Source organism: Grus americana, chromosome 4 (genome assembly GCF_028858705.1).
Source record: "Grus americana isolate bGruAme1 chromosome 4, bGruAme1.mat, whole genome shotgun sequence".
NCBI lineage: Eukaryota > Metazoa > Chordata > Aves > Gruiformes > Gruidae > Grus > Grus americana.
The window spans coordinates 81,816,597-81,830,909 of record NC_072855.1 but is presented as its reverse complement, the minus strand read 5'-3'; the positions used below and the strand labels follow the sequence as shown (position 1 = coordinate 81,830,909).

The following is a 14,313-nucleotide window of genomic DNA, read 5'->3' as shown; positions in this document are numbered from 1 at the left end:
AGCTGTTCTGGATCCTAATGCTATGCATTTAATACTCCATCCACCCTTGCAGCTGGACTTCCTTAACGGCGACGTTGAACATTGCTTCAGCGATGTCCCTGAGCCCCAAGCAGAACATTTGTGGTTGACTCAGAACTTTATTCACAGTTTTCAGCAGTTTGAAGGAATCCAAAATTGCAGTGCTTCCTTTCTGTACCCTTTGGCCTATTTACAATACAATTAAAAGCCATTTACTGATCAGGTTTGATGGAAAATATCTGCCTTTGTATATTCCTGGGGTTTTCCCGTGTATGTACTAACTGCATAGGAAATGAAGTCACCTCCAGAAAGGGAAGTAGTATTGGGAAAAAAAAAAAAAAGAAGAAGAAAAGAAAGAAAACGGACAGGATGCTGCCTGAAGCATGATCAGGATGTTAATGCTACTCAACATGCAGCAACTTTTTCAAAGAAAAAGTGACCACTGTGGTTTAATTGCATTAGCTGCATGTTTAAGAAAAAAAAAATGGCAGTAGGATTACTCAGGGATTTTCCAGTATTTCAGCTGGTATCACCATGTGTTGTCTTTCATATTAAATACCTTTTTTCATTAATCATCGTAAGTAAGTGAAAACCAATTACAATACATGAACCAAAGGGTTACTCAAACAAATACTTTATTTAACGTGACAAGGCCCAGATGTCCAGGACTGAGCAGAAACAGTAGATGAGAATAAGGAAAGGACTGGAGAAGATACTTAGGAGTAGCACTTGCTCACACTGCCTCCCTTACTCCGTTGCCCTCCCCTTTGCAAGTGTTTATGCCCTCCGCTGTGCCAAAACTAGAAGTCCGTTTTCTAGGTAGCCTTGAGGGAGAAGGGTAAGATAATGCCAGTTTTTCCAAAGCTATTGTATTTTCCAGCCTATTGCAAAGCGAAGCAGAATTAACAACCCTGCGCTACGTGAGTATTGCTATTCTAATCATCCACCTACTCGTGTAAATTGGGAATAAATTAAAATCAACGGAATCACGCTTTGGCATCGGATCTAAATCTGAAGAGAGCATGGTCCTGAACTCAGAGGCAGTGAGATGATGCGAAGCACAGCAGCTACGAGGAGACAGAAGAGAGCGCGTTGGCCTCAAATTCCTGTGTGTAAATCATCAAGGCATTTTTTTATTTCCGAAGTTTCAGCTGTATGGAGGAAAAATCAGTTTGAGCTGGAGATAGAGGGCTTACGTGTATGCTTCTTGCCTGCACCTGAGAGAACAAGGGGTGAAGACAGACGAATTGGAAGAGGAAGCGAACCGCAGTCTGCATTTTATCCACGAGGGCCCGTCCCCATGGTGTGGGAAGCCGGCTCCTCGTGGGACTGACCGTCATTGAGCGGCCTGTACGTGCGTTTACATAACATGAAACCATGACAGAGTTTTTAGCTCCTTAAACCAAGACCCCTGACACGGGAGCTGAGGGAAACCACTCCTGAGTAAGTGCCACAGCAGAGGCCCGAATGGAACAAACACATTCTAGGGAATCTGCTCCTGGTGCAGTCCTGCTGGTCGGACACTGCAGAAACATTAGCTGACTCCAAGCAGGTAACTCTTCCCCGGGAATTCATTTCTGCTGGTTTATTTACAGGTTAAATATTTGCCCTGCTGACTGTCTGGCATCGATTTTTGCAGATTAACAGTTTGTGTTTGTTCTGCTCTCTGGTATGCTGATTTTGAATATTTGCTGTGGAAGAGATTGGTTTCCCTTATTAATAGGTACAAATAAGGATTTGCGTTGCTGTTGCAACACAACTGGGTATTCCGCTTCCTCCTGCAGTTGTTCCAGGTGCCGGGCAGAAGTCGGGAAGGTCATCTGAGATGGGACCGGACCCCAGGTCCTATCTATTCCCACCCAGTCCCGCTCCTCAAGAAAAAAGAGCAAAGGCAGCACCTTCGCCATACACTTTTTCCGATTGGTAACTCTGCACTGGAAAGTAATCGTTTTCAGGGGAACCAAACTCGTTTTTCTTGTCACTGGCTTTCCCCTCTTCTTTCCTTCATTTCATATTGTACTTTTGTTCCTGTGTCAAACTGAAAAATCCAGGGAATAATTTACATTATTCTGACTTCTTGGCAACTCCTGCTATGGAGAACTTCCTTTAACTCCAACGGATTTTGTAACACCGATCAAAAGTCAGCAGCAGGTCAGACAAATGCCTTAGGTACGGCCTGTTTTGCCTTCTCCGCTCCTCATAGATACGTAATAGCAAACCAGAATACTTGCGCGGCAGGGAGAGTTTGTGAATTTGCACCTTGTTTTTTTCCAAGCGCTCATGAGTAGCTTTATAGATGGTTAAAGGCCCAGTGGTACGAAGACAGAATTCGTATTTTTTAAGCCTCCAGAGATTGCCTGCGGTATTATAGCACTTTTGGAAAGCGACTCTCTTTGCGTGTAGAATTTCTCAGATTTTGTGAACTTGAAATTAAAAATACCATTGTTCAGCAGTGTAAATCTACGTCTAACCATCTTGGTAGCTGTACACTGAATCCTATCTCCTCACATCCTAAGTTTTAGTGCATTTGCAATTTGCCCTGGTGCTCTGGGGAAAGCGATGAAGCTATTTTTTAACTCTTCAAAAGAAAGTGACTTGACAGTTGAAAGTAGTCATTTGAAATCTGACCTGAACACTTCCTACTCAGATTGGTTTTCTTAATCCGAGGTAGATCCTATCTCTGAGTGACTGATTTGTGTACAGTATGACTGTGGGTCTGACGTTTACCAAACCGCCATCAACCAAGATCTGAGCTAGCTTGAACTGTCACGGTTAGAATTGCAAGTGGTTTTGTTCCTTTAGCAATTCCTAAGGTGTGCCCTGAATTCCCGACAGCCCTAATCTCCCTCTGCCACTCCCACCCTACCCTCTCTTCGTTGTACTGCCAAACTGAGTGTTTGGCCTTTCTGGGCTTGGATTCTCTTTGAATGAAAGGCATCTTCTCCTATTTATTGTAGGAAAAGTATTTGTCGTCGGGATTCAATGAAAGATGCGAAAATTACTCTTATATATCACAGTTTCTCTTACTGCCATCCCCGAGCTAATTTACTCTTGTAAACAGTAATGTTGTTAGAATACAAGAATGTAGCATAAGCAGCTGTGTTGGCCCAGACCATTAGCGGTCGACGCCAAGCCCCAACGTCTGAATCTTTCGTGTAGATCAAGGATGTACACCTGCAGCAAGGAGTTTGCCTAGTAAACCACCAGGAGGTCTGATGGAGCAAACCTTAGAGATGAGGTGTTCATCAGAGCTGGTAGGAAATAAACGGAGCGACATTGTAAGCTGTCTGATTCGTAACACAGCCCCGAGAGCGAGAACTTCCCCGGTTCACCTTTTTCTGGTACTAGCATCAAATCTATCACCACGGCTAAAAGCGTTTTCCCTTTCTCCGAAGCCGAACAAAACCGTGATACTTTGAGGTTTGCTGTCTGCCGTCTCAAAAATGTAGCCCTTGTCTGTAGGCTTCATTTTGTTTTGGAAAAAGATCCCTGCTTCCCTGTATCCCCCAAGGCCATCTTTCAGGTTTATTGGGATTCAAATCTCCCATGTCTGACTTCAGAGATTTCTCACTCCCTATTTTAGGCAACCTACTCAACAAATCATTGCGTGAACACTCTGGGGTGAAAACACTGATGTCCGATGGCACTGCCGCTATCGTCTAACCGGACATCATTGCCTCTTCCTGAGCCAGAAGGAGAATCATGGTTTCACAGAAAGACACGTGAGAATAAGGTTGGAAGAGCCCTCTGGAGAACGCCCGGTCCGCGGTCATACAAACGCATACGTGCGCACACACACGCATCCTACCTATTCAAAGCAGGGTCAGCTAGAGCAGGTTTCTCCAGACCTTGTCGAGTCGAGTCTTGAATATCTCTAAGGATGGAGACTTCATAGAGTTTGAACTCTACGTCCAACCTTGAATCTTATAAGATCTCGTAGCACGTGAACGTGGACGCTGTCACACTTGTCCTACTGTACGTGAGCTTTATCGTTAGTTTTGCGTCGACTGCAAATTCGCTACTGGTTGCAGGTGGCGCGCGATGAACGTTTCAAGAGCGACAAAAGTCTTCATGAGCATAGGCGGCCGTGCCAGCTAATACAGTTGGGATGTCAACAATTTTCAGGCCGTGGTACCTTAAAGAGTAATTACCAAGCGCCATGTTCAAAGCATTTGACCGTTCAGCCTGAGTAAGTATCTACTTTTGTACAATTGTGTTAACCTGGAGCCACCTTTGGTGAAAGCTTTATGTTACACACGTGGAACTGCAAAGGTCCTGTATCCGCACCGCACCTCTCGGCTCCGTTTCTGGAATTTTTAAATGCGTTTCTCTGTGAAGTGAAAGTCACTTTGGAAGGTATTGCAGACAGTAAAGTTGTCCAGTTCTGTGTACCAGGAGCAGTGACAGGGGCTCAAGCGCTTTATCTCATTCTGTCCAAGTGGTGCTTAGTTGTAAAACACTCTGCGACTATTAGTTCATACGGATTTGTTTTGCGCTTTAGTGAGGGACATGTAATGGTAGTTTTGATCGGCGAATGGTTACTAAACCAGAGTTTGTAAACAATTTCCTTCCAGCTCACGTTGCAAAATGAGCAGGATGTGCACTTGTTGACTTGAACGTCACTCTGTTCACCTTTCACTTGAGTTTTCAAAGTATGCTATAGAAGTGTGGGAAAGGGGATAGCTACAGATTACACTTGAACTCATAGCTGTTGTTGTTATAATCTTTAAGTAATAAGGCTTGAGTTTCAAGGTATAGAATTGGGGAGGAGGGAAAAAAATGAGTTCTGGAGTATCTTTGTGCAGTCTCATTGAAATTTTTAGTCTTTTATGCCCAGTTTCGAGATAGAGCTTGATTTATCATCAACCTTTGAAGCACCGTCTACAGAAAAATACCTTCAGAATGAAAAAGCTGACGTCTTTGTTGTTGCTCTGGTGGAAACACTCCTGCCATGATAGTCACGACGATCCTGTCCAAAGCTTTCTGTCACAGTAGGACTTTTCATCATTGTACTTTTTTCATTAGGTGTTTTGTGATACTATTTAAAGAAGCTACTAATTCAAAATTGTGTGTCATGCCTTAAACTCACCATAGCGCATTCTGAAAGGGCTGCTTGTAATTCCGTGTAAGCCAGCATATGTCCTACTCTTTTCACAACCCAGACCGAGAGGAAATGCCAAACTTTATGGTAATCATTTACCAAAAAAAAATCCAGATGAAAAGCACATGTCTGCAGCAGAAGGCATAAGAGCAAAGAAGTTTGGTTTTCATATACATTCTTTATGTACTTAAATGATTTGTTGACAGTAAGAAGTGTACTTGAATGTACTAAAAATTACATTTTACTGATTGGGCAGAACAACGAGGCAAGTTGCGTTGCACTGCGGCGAGTTCCTCCTTTATTGGCCTCTCCTTATTCCTTCTCTGAATCAAAGATATTTCCTGATAGCCAACAGTTACTGCGCTGTTTTACTATGTTTTGGACAGATTAATCCAGAAAGGAATAGCGTTTCACATTAACATGTAGTCAAACCAGAGTTTCAGTGGAGGACTTTTGGGACTTACCTTGAAATTCGGGAATAGGAGTGGGCTGCATTCCTGAGGTGCTCATCGTTACAGACAGGGTTTTTTCACTGCTATGTCGGTGATTTTATTTTTAGGGTGATTCTTTCTTGTTTTTTGAGGAGGTCCCTTTTTATGCTCTGGCTGCATAACAGCGGTAGCAAAATAACTGAGGAGACGGTGCAAAAGCTGCACCGCAGAGGTGGGAAGAAGAGAGCAGGGCTGAGGAAGGCGTAGGAACTTCTGGCGTCGGTTTCCCCGAAGCTGTATGTCTCAAACTACATCCTTAGTCGTAATGAAAGCCTAGAAAATATTTGCCGTAATCCATTGTAAGAAGCATCAGATGTGCTGTATTAGCCGGCAGATAGCATCTGAAGGATTAGCGACGATTGCTCTAGAGCCGTAAAGAACTAAGGCGCTGTCAAATTGTTATACGACACGATGGAATTACAAGACGTAATGACAGTTTTATCACAGAGCGAAAGGTGTCTTTACCGAGCCTCACTAACCTATAGGTCACTTCATTTTGTGGCAAGTTCAGTCACGTTGGCTCTTCCTGCTAGCAGCAATGGCTGTGAATTAAGAAGTGTCGGCTATCTCTCATAACACGCCGAATCCCTTCGCGTCAACGGCAATCAGTAAGGGTATCAGTGCTGTTCAGGAAGCAGTCAGACCATACTGTTGTTGTTATTCCTAGTGTACATCTACTGTCACAGCTATAGCATTATAGCTAGAGCGTTGCGTCGCACGTGGCTGCTGTGGTATAAAGGGAAAAGGAGCAGGCTGGAGGCAGCAGAGCAGCGGTTGCCCGAGGTGAGCTGCTCATAGACGTGCCTCCTGTCTTTCAGACTGTGAATACGTCTCCCCTTGCTGTCTATCTGCAACAGGTGACGCCGGGACGTTGCATCTTTGCTGTTTTTCAGGGCCCCGTCCTCAAGGCCGTGTACCGGCCATTGCTCGTTCCCAAATGAATCATTAGTTGCGGGGGCATGCAGAGGCCATTTTCATGTCATTCTTTTGCTTGGAGGCAGGAACTTGGTAATGAGTTCCAGCAAGGCAATAAAATCATACCCGCATCATGTTGCAACCTCATTGTGTTGCACAGTGTCATCCTGGGAGCCCTGTGTAAGAAGTCACTTCTGCACTAGTGGCACGCAAGCAAGGACACTGTCATTTTGAAAGAGCTGTGGTGGTCTCTCTCTAAGGACGGCAGGCTTCCTGCCTAGGAGCCGCAATCAGCAGTTTAGTGTTTCTGCTAAGTGAGAATGCTTCTGTTCCAAGCAGGTGGCATTTCACCACCCCTCAGTCTCAGTCCCTGGTGTAGCTCCTCGGCAGGTTCAGCGTAATCATCTGTCTCTGTCAGAGGGTTCTAAGTGGAAGCATTAGATCCTCCCTTCCAGCATAAACCCAGCAGGCAGCATACGCTTATGCAAGTCGGGAGCGGCAGACTGCATATACAGGGTTTCTAGCAGCACTTGCAGTCGTCCCAGGCGGCATCTCAGAGCCTTTGGTGCAGGGTTTACAGCGGGTTTGAAAGACCCTCGCAGCAGCAAGCATGCCACTTGCCTGTTGCTGGAGAGTCTATATAATAATGGGCTGCTTATCTGAAGCCGAGCTTTTGCCCACTACCTCAGCAAAAATGGATAACGGTAGCAATGCCTCAGCCCCGCCGTACTCTGCATGCTGCCGAGCCGCAGCGCTTGGAAATCGGACAGAGCCTTTCCACACCTTTCAGTGCTCTTGCACAACCAGCAGCTACTCTCTTTTGTCCCAAGCGGCAAAGAAGAGGCGTGAGTCACAGAGCTTTGATCAGAACCTGGATCTGAAGCTCCCGTTCCCTTGTGACTATTTGAATACAGAAATCTTGATTAAGGCTCACCCCAAGGATATGAACTCACTTTGTGAGAAGAAAACATCAAGGAGCTTTTTTTCTAGCTCATGTTATCTAGAATGAGATGTGATGTTAACATTTTGCAAGTTAACAGCATGGCCTTTGATATTTCAAGTTGTTCTGTTGAATCTGCACGTGGATACTCAGATGAGTGGCCTGACTTTCACATTTGTAACTGCTGTTGAAGTTGCTGGGTATCTGCAAGAGCCATAATCAAGACAATTTCAGTATGTTACTTGATCAGTGCCCATGTGAAAGTATGGGCCCATTAGGAATTTTCAGCCTAAGGCAAGCTGCTTGTGAAAGAAAAATATAAGGACAACCCAGGACAAAAATCAGGAAGTCAATTAGATTTATTGCATGTACATGATGTGGAAGACCGATAAAGTCAAAGAAAAGAGAATCACACCCCTAAAGCATTAACCTGGAATTCAGGAGAGGCCAGTCCAGCTCTTGGCTCTGGTGCAGAGTTTTGTGCCTCTGGGACAGTCAATTAGGCCAGGATCTGCAAAGATCTCCTCCAAGACCAGGCTGTCATCCTCAAAGGTCATTCCAGAGCAAATCAATTACCTCTCAAGAGTTAAGTTTTATTTCTTGGTGCCTGACCTCCCCTCTATAAATAAGTGCCTGTCTCCCAGGCGATGTATTTGAGTTACCGTGACTCTTTTCTAGAGGTTCAGAAAGAGAAACGCTCTCAAGTATACAGCATGGAGGAAAGTTAGTTTAAAGGCCTTGAGAACTGAGTGATTAATGTTTTTATTTTATTAAAGACTATATACACTTCAAAAATAGGCACAGAGAATTGCCATGGGTTACGTGATTAAATAAAGTATTGGCACAGTTCTTAGAGACAAGTACAGAGCTCAGACAATGTAAGTGAAACTGGGTTTTCTTTTTCAAAAGTAGGATTTGTGAGTTACCAAGTACACTTTAAAGTATGGATCTAGAAGACCTTCAAAAGAACCATCACCTTCATTCTGTCTATTTTGCATGAAAAGATGTAAATCATGGCTATGAGCTTATCCTTAACACTTCAGGCACTTAAACCTTTTAAAATGCAAACAGAATCTGTAATTCAGAAAAAACAAAGGCTTGCTTATTCTGAAATAAATCTAGCTTATAATCCTCTGGAAAGGATTCACCCTCATGGCATTTCATAAACAAATAAACTAACACAGAAAAAAGCATGTAAGTTGGATTATGGTTTTGCTCCACACCTTAGAGCCAGTAAATTCAGCCACAGGTGACACACTGGTTTTCCATGCAACCTGTTTTGTTTCCTTAGTAATGCCAGTTCTAGGCACTACCTGAAAGCTGAACTTCCTGCCAGAGGGTGGCAGAGGTCACACTTCTGTTGTGGGGTTTGCATGATTTATTACTCTCTTGCCTTGTTTGACCTAACACATTGTTGGGAATTCCAAGTGTTTTATTCCCCCCACCCAAGTCACAGAGGTGATTTCCCTATCACATTTTTCACTTGTGTAATCTGAGGTTTTTCCCTTATCTCACATGCCTTAAGAGGAGCACTTAAATACAGCACCAGGATTTTCTTCTGGTATGCGATACAGTGCAAGCTTCCAGCATCTAGGTGTTCAAGACACAAGTCCCACCACCGCTGCCATTTCTACAACATCAAATTCCTTCTGCATGTGCATAGTTCACCAGTCCTTTGAATCCAGAGGTTTAATGGCTCTGTTCCAAACAACGTGAGACAGGAGAACATACTAAGCATCTGATCATTTAATGGCCACTAGAGACCATGGGAATATTTTACTTCAGAATGCCTGAGATGAAGCATTATATGAGTAGGCATCAGTAAGAAGGGGACATTATAGGAGGGTACCAACTGAGAGTATCCTTACTGCCACTTGAAAGCACGTTCATTTAAACACGGATTGCAAAGCAACGAGTCTCCGCTGCCATTACCTGCATCCCAACATCTAAATACGTCCAAATTCCTTTTCCATTAGTATCATCATAATTTATTCTCTCATGAGTGAGAAAGCAACCAGAAAGTACTGTCAGGAGTCAGCGCTCGAGTTCCTGGCCAGCGGGCAGCAGTGCCCAGCAAGGACCAACTGCTCCCTGAGGGACTGGGGCCCAGCACTGTGAGAGCCAAATCACACGTAACCAAAGGTATCGCTGCTAGGGACGGCCGTTGCATCGTCCTGCCCCTGCATTACTTTGTGTTTATCCAAACAATGGACTAACGCAGACTCGATTGTCAAGAAGGAGAAGCGTAACTGATAAATTGCTAGTTTGACCAGCCAGCCTTGAAAAATCCTCGAGGATTGCCAAAGGAGGAGGAAATTGGGGGAAGGTAATTCCAACACGGGGAGATCGCGCCCACCGACCAATGGTCCACCCACCCTAATTACACCACCCACTCAAAAGAAAGAACTATTGGGCACGTGCACTATTTTACACAGGAGGCAAAGGTTTATCAACCAACAATACAATGATAAATAATACATATGTATTAGAAAGATGACTATGTTAATGTTTATGTATCAATAAGAACTGATTTGGAGCTTCGGTGTGCTGTCTTGGGACAGACACCCATATCTGTGCAAATACGCAGTAAAATACCTCTGCTATGCGTGTGTATTGGCGTGTTGCACACCAGGTAAACGACCCCCCAGTTTTGGGACGACAACACCACAACCCAGCAGGCAGGGCAGGGACGCTCCCTGGCCCCCCTGGTACCTGAGCAAAGTGAGTCAGGTAGGCCCAGAGGTCACATCACCAAGCAAGTTCGTGGCAGCGAGGCAAGTCCAACGTCAAGATGGAAAGTTAAGTGACAGACGAGGAGTCCAGATCAAAGCAGTTCACGGTCAGGCACGCTCTAGGGTGAGAGCTCCTCCAACACACTTCAAAAGAAGCAAAACTGCCAAAGCCGGCGGTTAAATGGGTTTACGGGCCCATGGGCGAGGGGGTGTTTGGGGAGGCTCCAGGGGAGCCTCATCAGGGCTATTAAGGCCAATCAGTGCACTCAGGGCCCCGCCAGCAGGCAACCTTTGCTGCAGGCAGATCCCTGATGCTCAAAATAATGTTTTCACCTGCTTGTCGTTGCTAGAGGAGTTCAGCAAAGATTCAGCTGGAAATACTGAAGGAGCAAAACTTAGTAAGGCTCAACAGCCTTTTTCCTTAAGCTACAGACTGCAGAAATTGAAGTTTCAGTGTATGAGACCGTCTCTGACCTTTCTGAATGTCTGATTACTTCTTCAGTCTTACCGAAATCTTCTGAACAGAAATCAAACTTAATCTGAATAATTTTTGAGCAGCAAAGGAAAAATACAGAGGTTTTCCTGGCAGTTAGGGCACAGCATTAAAGCCTTGCTGAGTCTCTTTGCCCTCCATCTTCGGATGACAATTGAGCTTTAGAGACTTTTTTTGAACTGTCTCCCATACGTGCCTCCCAGCGCAGACAGTCCTTTACTACTATCCTCTGTGAGGTTACTGCTCAGTGCCGGATACTGAAGGGATTTTAAATCACATGTGCTTGCTCTGGGCTCGACCTTGTGTCCCTCGTCAGCAGTGGCAAAATATCCCAGAGTTTTGTTTCGCGGTCCCATTGTTGGCTGCAAATGCCTTTGGTTTTGGTGGAAGTGCCGTGACTTTCAGTGCCTTTTGTAAGGCAGGTATATTTCAATCTCAAAGTGGGTACCCAAAACCATGTCATCATTTGGCAAAACCCTTGTCCATGGATTTCACCATTCCTTAGGGTTTTAATGCTAATACTTTTGTCACTAGTCCTGAGGTTTTAGACTAAATTTATTCATATTCCCAAGTGAGAGGTGTTACATAGAGGAAGCTCGTTACTATCAATAGCCATTGCACGTTTTTGGTAGGGAAATTGCTTTTACTGTTGTATCAGAAAATAGAATGAAGTATTCCCCCCCTCCCCTGCCAACATCATGCACAATGAAATCACGCGTTTTCCCGCACATTTTGGTCTGGTATTTATTTTTGAACAAGATACAATAATATACTAACAGGGCACGTTGACAGCACCAGAAGTGCTGTCAGTGAAATGCACGAGAAAAGTAGAGTAAAACCTGAAACAAAATGCTTTGCTCTCCTGGAGATTTTGATCTGCGTGTTTAAAAGCTTTCCAAAGCATTTTAAGTTTCTGCCCTAACAGAGTGTCCAAACATGCACTTAAATTGTGTTCTCGAGGATTGTTTTGAACAGGAATAGAATAAAGTGATGCCCATGTGATTTTTCAGAACTGGTGACAAAGAGGTACTCCTGAGAAACAGAGGCATTTATGACACTACATGGAAAGTAACCAGCAGCAGCAAGTTAGTGCTTGCATGCACAAACCACCCAGGAAATAGCAAGCTGTTGACTGGCTCACCAAGCCTTCGCTTTTGAACACAAGCGCTGCATTGTATCCTCAAGTGTATTTTGCAGTTGGTGCTTGTAGTGTTTTGCTCTGTCGCTTTCGGGCACGTGGGCCTGTCCTGGAAATTGCCACATGATCCGTATGGGTCCTAGCGGGTAAGAAGCTCCGTTTATTAATGAGACGTGCCGTTCAGCAGCCTCACTGGAAACAATGTCTAATAGACAGCGAGGGTCTCATCCCAGGAGCAGTCCTCTCAACAGAACCCTCTTGTAGCACCAGTCCCAAGATTTTATTTGCTGTCCATTTAGCAAGAACAGCAGCCAAGTTCTGAAAAATAAGATCTATACCTCCTGCAGGTGGTCCGGTGCTGGCATGCTCCTAAGCACTGCCGCACACCTGTATCTCAGTCATTGTGGGTGCTGACAGATCCAGCGGATAAGAGCTCAGCACTGCTTGTGTGATTGCAGCATCTGAGGGGAGAGAATGTTTTGTCGCTTTGCAGTCTAGAAACTCATTCACCTGAAAGGTAAAAGGATATTTTCCTGTTCACAACAACAGCAGAAGCAGCCTCTTGCACTTAGAATCATAGAATCATAGAATGGTTTGGGTCGGAGGGGACCTTAGAGATCATCTGGTTCCAACCCCCCTGCTGCGGGCAGGGACATAACGACAGAACGGGCTAGAGTGGCCATATCCTTTTCTTGTTTTGTCCAGGACTTAGCGGTTTTGGTTCAGATTTTTTCCTTCAATAATATTTGGCTTTGCTAGGAATGTTGGGATTTCTCTTTGCACGTGCTTCACTTAAGCAAGCAGGAGACTGTGGTATCATTTCAGCTTCTTTGTCCAGGACCAGGTATCTTTTCTGTCATTGAACCATTGTAGAGCTTATAACCAAAGCCAGACATCTCATGCCCTTTTTCTGCTCTTATTTCCTGTCCAGGAAACTCTACTGATCTCCCTGAGGATGGACTCGTTTTCTGTTTCACATCTGCTCCGGCAGCCTCAGACCCGGCACGGGCACCCCTTTGAAGGGAAACGCCGAGTGCGGATGTTCGGGTGCCGTCAGCTGGCGTACCGTGGAGCACGCATGAAAGACCCACGTATGGAGAAGTGCATCCCTTCCCTCCCTCCTGTCTGCCCCAGGTCACCCCAGTAAAGTGCAGCGCAATAAATTGTAATTACAGGGCTTCTTAGGGCAGTCTCATTAGGAACTCGAGGTTTTTCCCCACGAACCTTTTAGCCAGGACGTATAGGAAAGCCTGGCCAGGCAGCAGCCCTTCTCCCGGCCCCCCCGCTGAGGTGCCCCCCGCGCCTCTCCCGGTCAGCAGAGCCGGGTAAGGAGCTCCCGGGGCCCCCCGGTGCAGCGGCCGCCGGCGTTCCCAGCCGGAGCCAGGCGGGCAGCTCCCGCGGGGCCCCGGCTCCTCTCGGTGCGGCCAGGCGGGGCCACAGTCCCACCTGGCGGCCACCGCTGGTACCGCGGCCTCCTGCCAGCCCGCGGAGCCTGCTGCCGCGGTGCTGGGAGAGCTCAGCACCAAATCCGCAGTCTCTGTGTGTAGCCCTGCGCTCTTCGTGCCCGTGGAGTTCATCCCACCTACTGTTTCTGTGCAGGAATGGTCTGCTCCCACCCTGGAACCTACGGCTGCGCGGTGCCTGGAGCTGTTCCCCACAGTTATCCCTCGCTGTCATTGCACCTTAGTATTATCAGATAGGATCAAAAGGTCACGGGTGGGAGACTTGACCGATACACGCGGCACCGTACTTATACTGTATGTGAACAGTTTGAGAGGACAAGGAGAAGCGTTTCCTCTTTGTATGTAACAGCTCTTTAAGATGGAAGTTTTCACCTTCCTGATTCTCCTCATGACAAACAGCACAGGTCCCGAAGCAGCTCTGTGGGACTCAGACCAGCCCACTCCAGTAAGAAAAGTGACCATTATTTAGTCCTGCCTTCTGTTTCTAACCTTTTATTCTTCTACACGAGTCATTTCTCCTCTGCTTTCTGAAGCAGCGTTTGGTGATGGACATGGTTGATTCCCTGCGTCCCAAGTACCCCTACCACCTGGGTCCCCGCTGCCTGCACGCATCCCGGCAGAGCCTGAGCCACGGCTCTCGCCAGCAAAAGCTGTGGTAACCCTTCCCCGATATGTTAGGTGTGGTCTGTGTTCACCGGCTCTATCTTTTGTTCTCTTTTCTACTGATTTGCCTGGTAAAGGCATCAGTTGACTAGTCTGTAGCTTTCCACACTTGCAGAAGACATACCTTTAACACCGGGCCATTTTCTAGCCTGGAACCAAGGCAGGTGCAGCTGAGAGGTTTGGCACCTGCCATGTTTTATCGCCATGTGTAGCTGGCTGGAGTCCATGTTCATTTCATGTTTTCTCCATTTCACCCTTCCGTTACCCTTGGAAGCTACCTTGCATTCTAATTGCCTCCTTAACAGTGTTTAATTACATAGGCCTGTAAAACATCTTTCCAACATCAATTTAAGAGTTAT

The 14,313-nt window shown here is 45.8% G+C and overlaps 1 protein-coding gene across 5 annotated transcripts in view; it reads left to right on the top strand.

The window, feature by feature from the left end:
• The window catches only part of RASSF6 (Ras association domain family member 6), a 47,804-nt gene that overhangs the window by 4,710 nt on the left and 28,781 nt on the right, over window positions 1-14,313 (top strand). For 4 of the 5 annotated variants that reach the window (XM_054823371.1, XM_054823370.1, XM_054823367.1 and 1 more), the window contains one exon: window positions 12,760-12,962. The gene's annotated coding sequence lies outside the window, so the exon portion shown is untranslated. The remainder of the gene's footprint in view (window positions 1-12,759; window positions 12,963-14,313) is intronic. The other variant, XM_054823368.1, reaches the window with a different exon arrangement.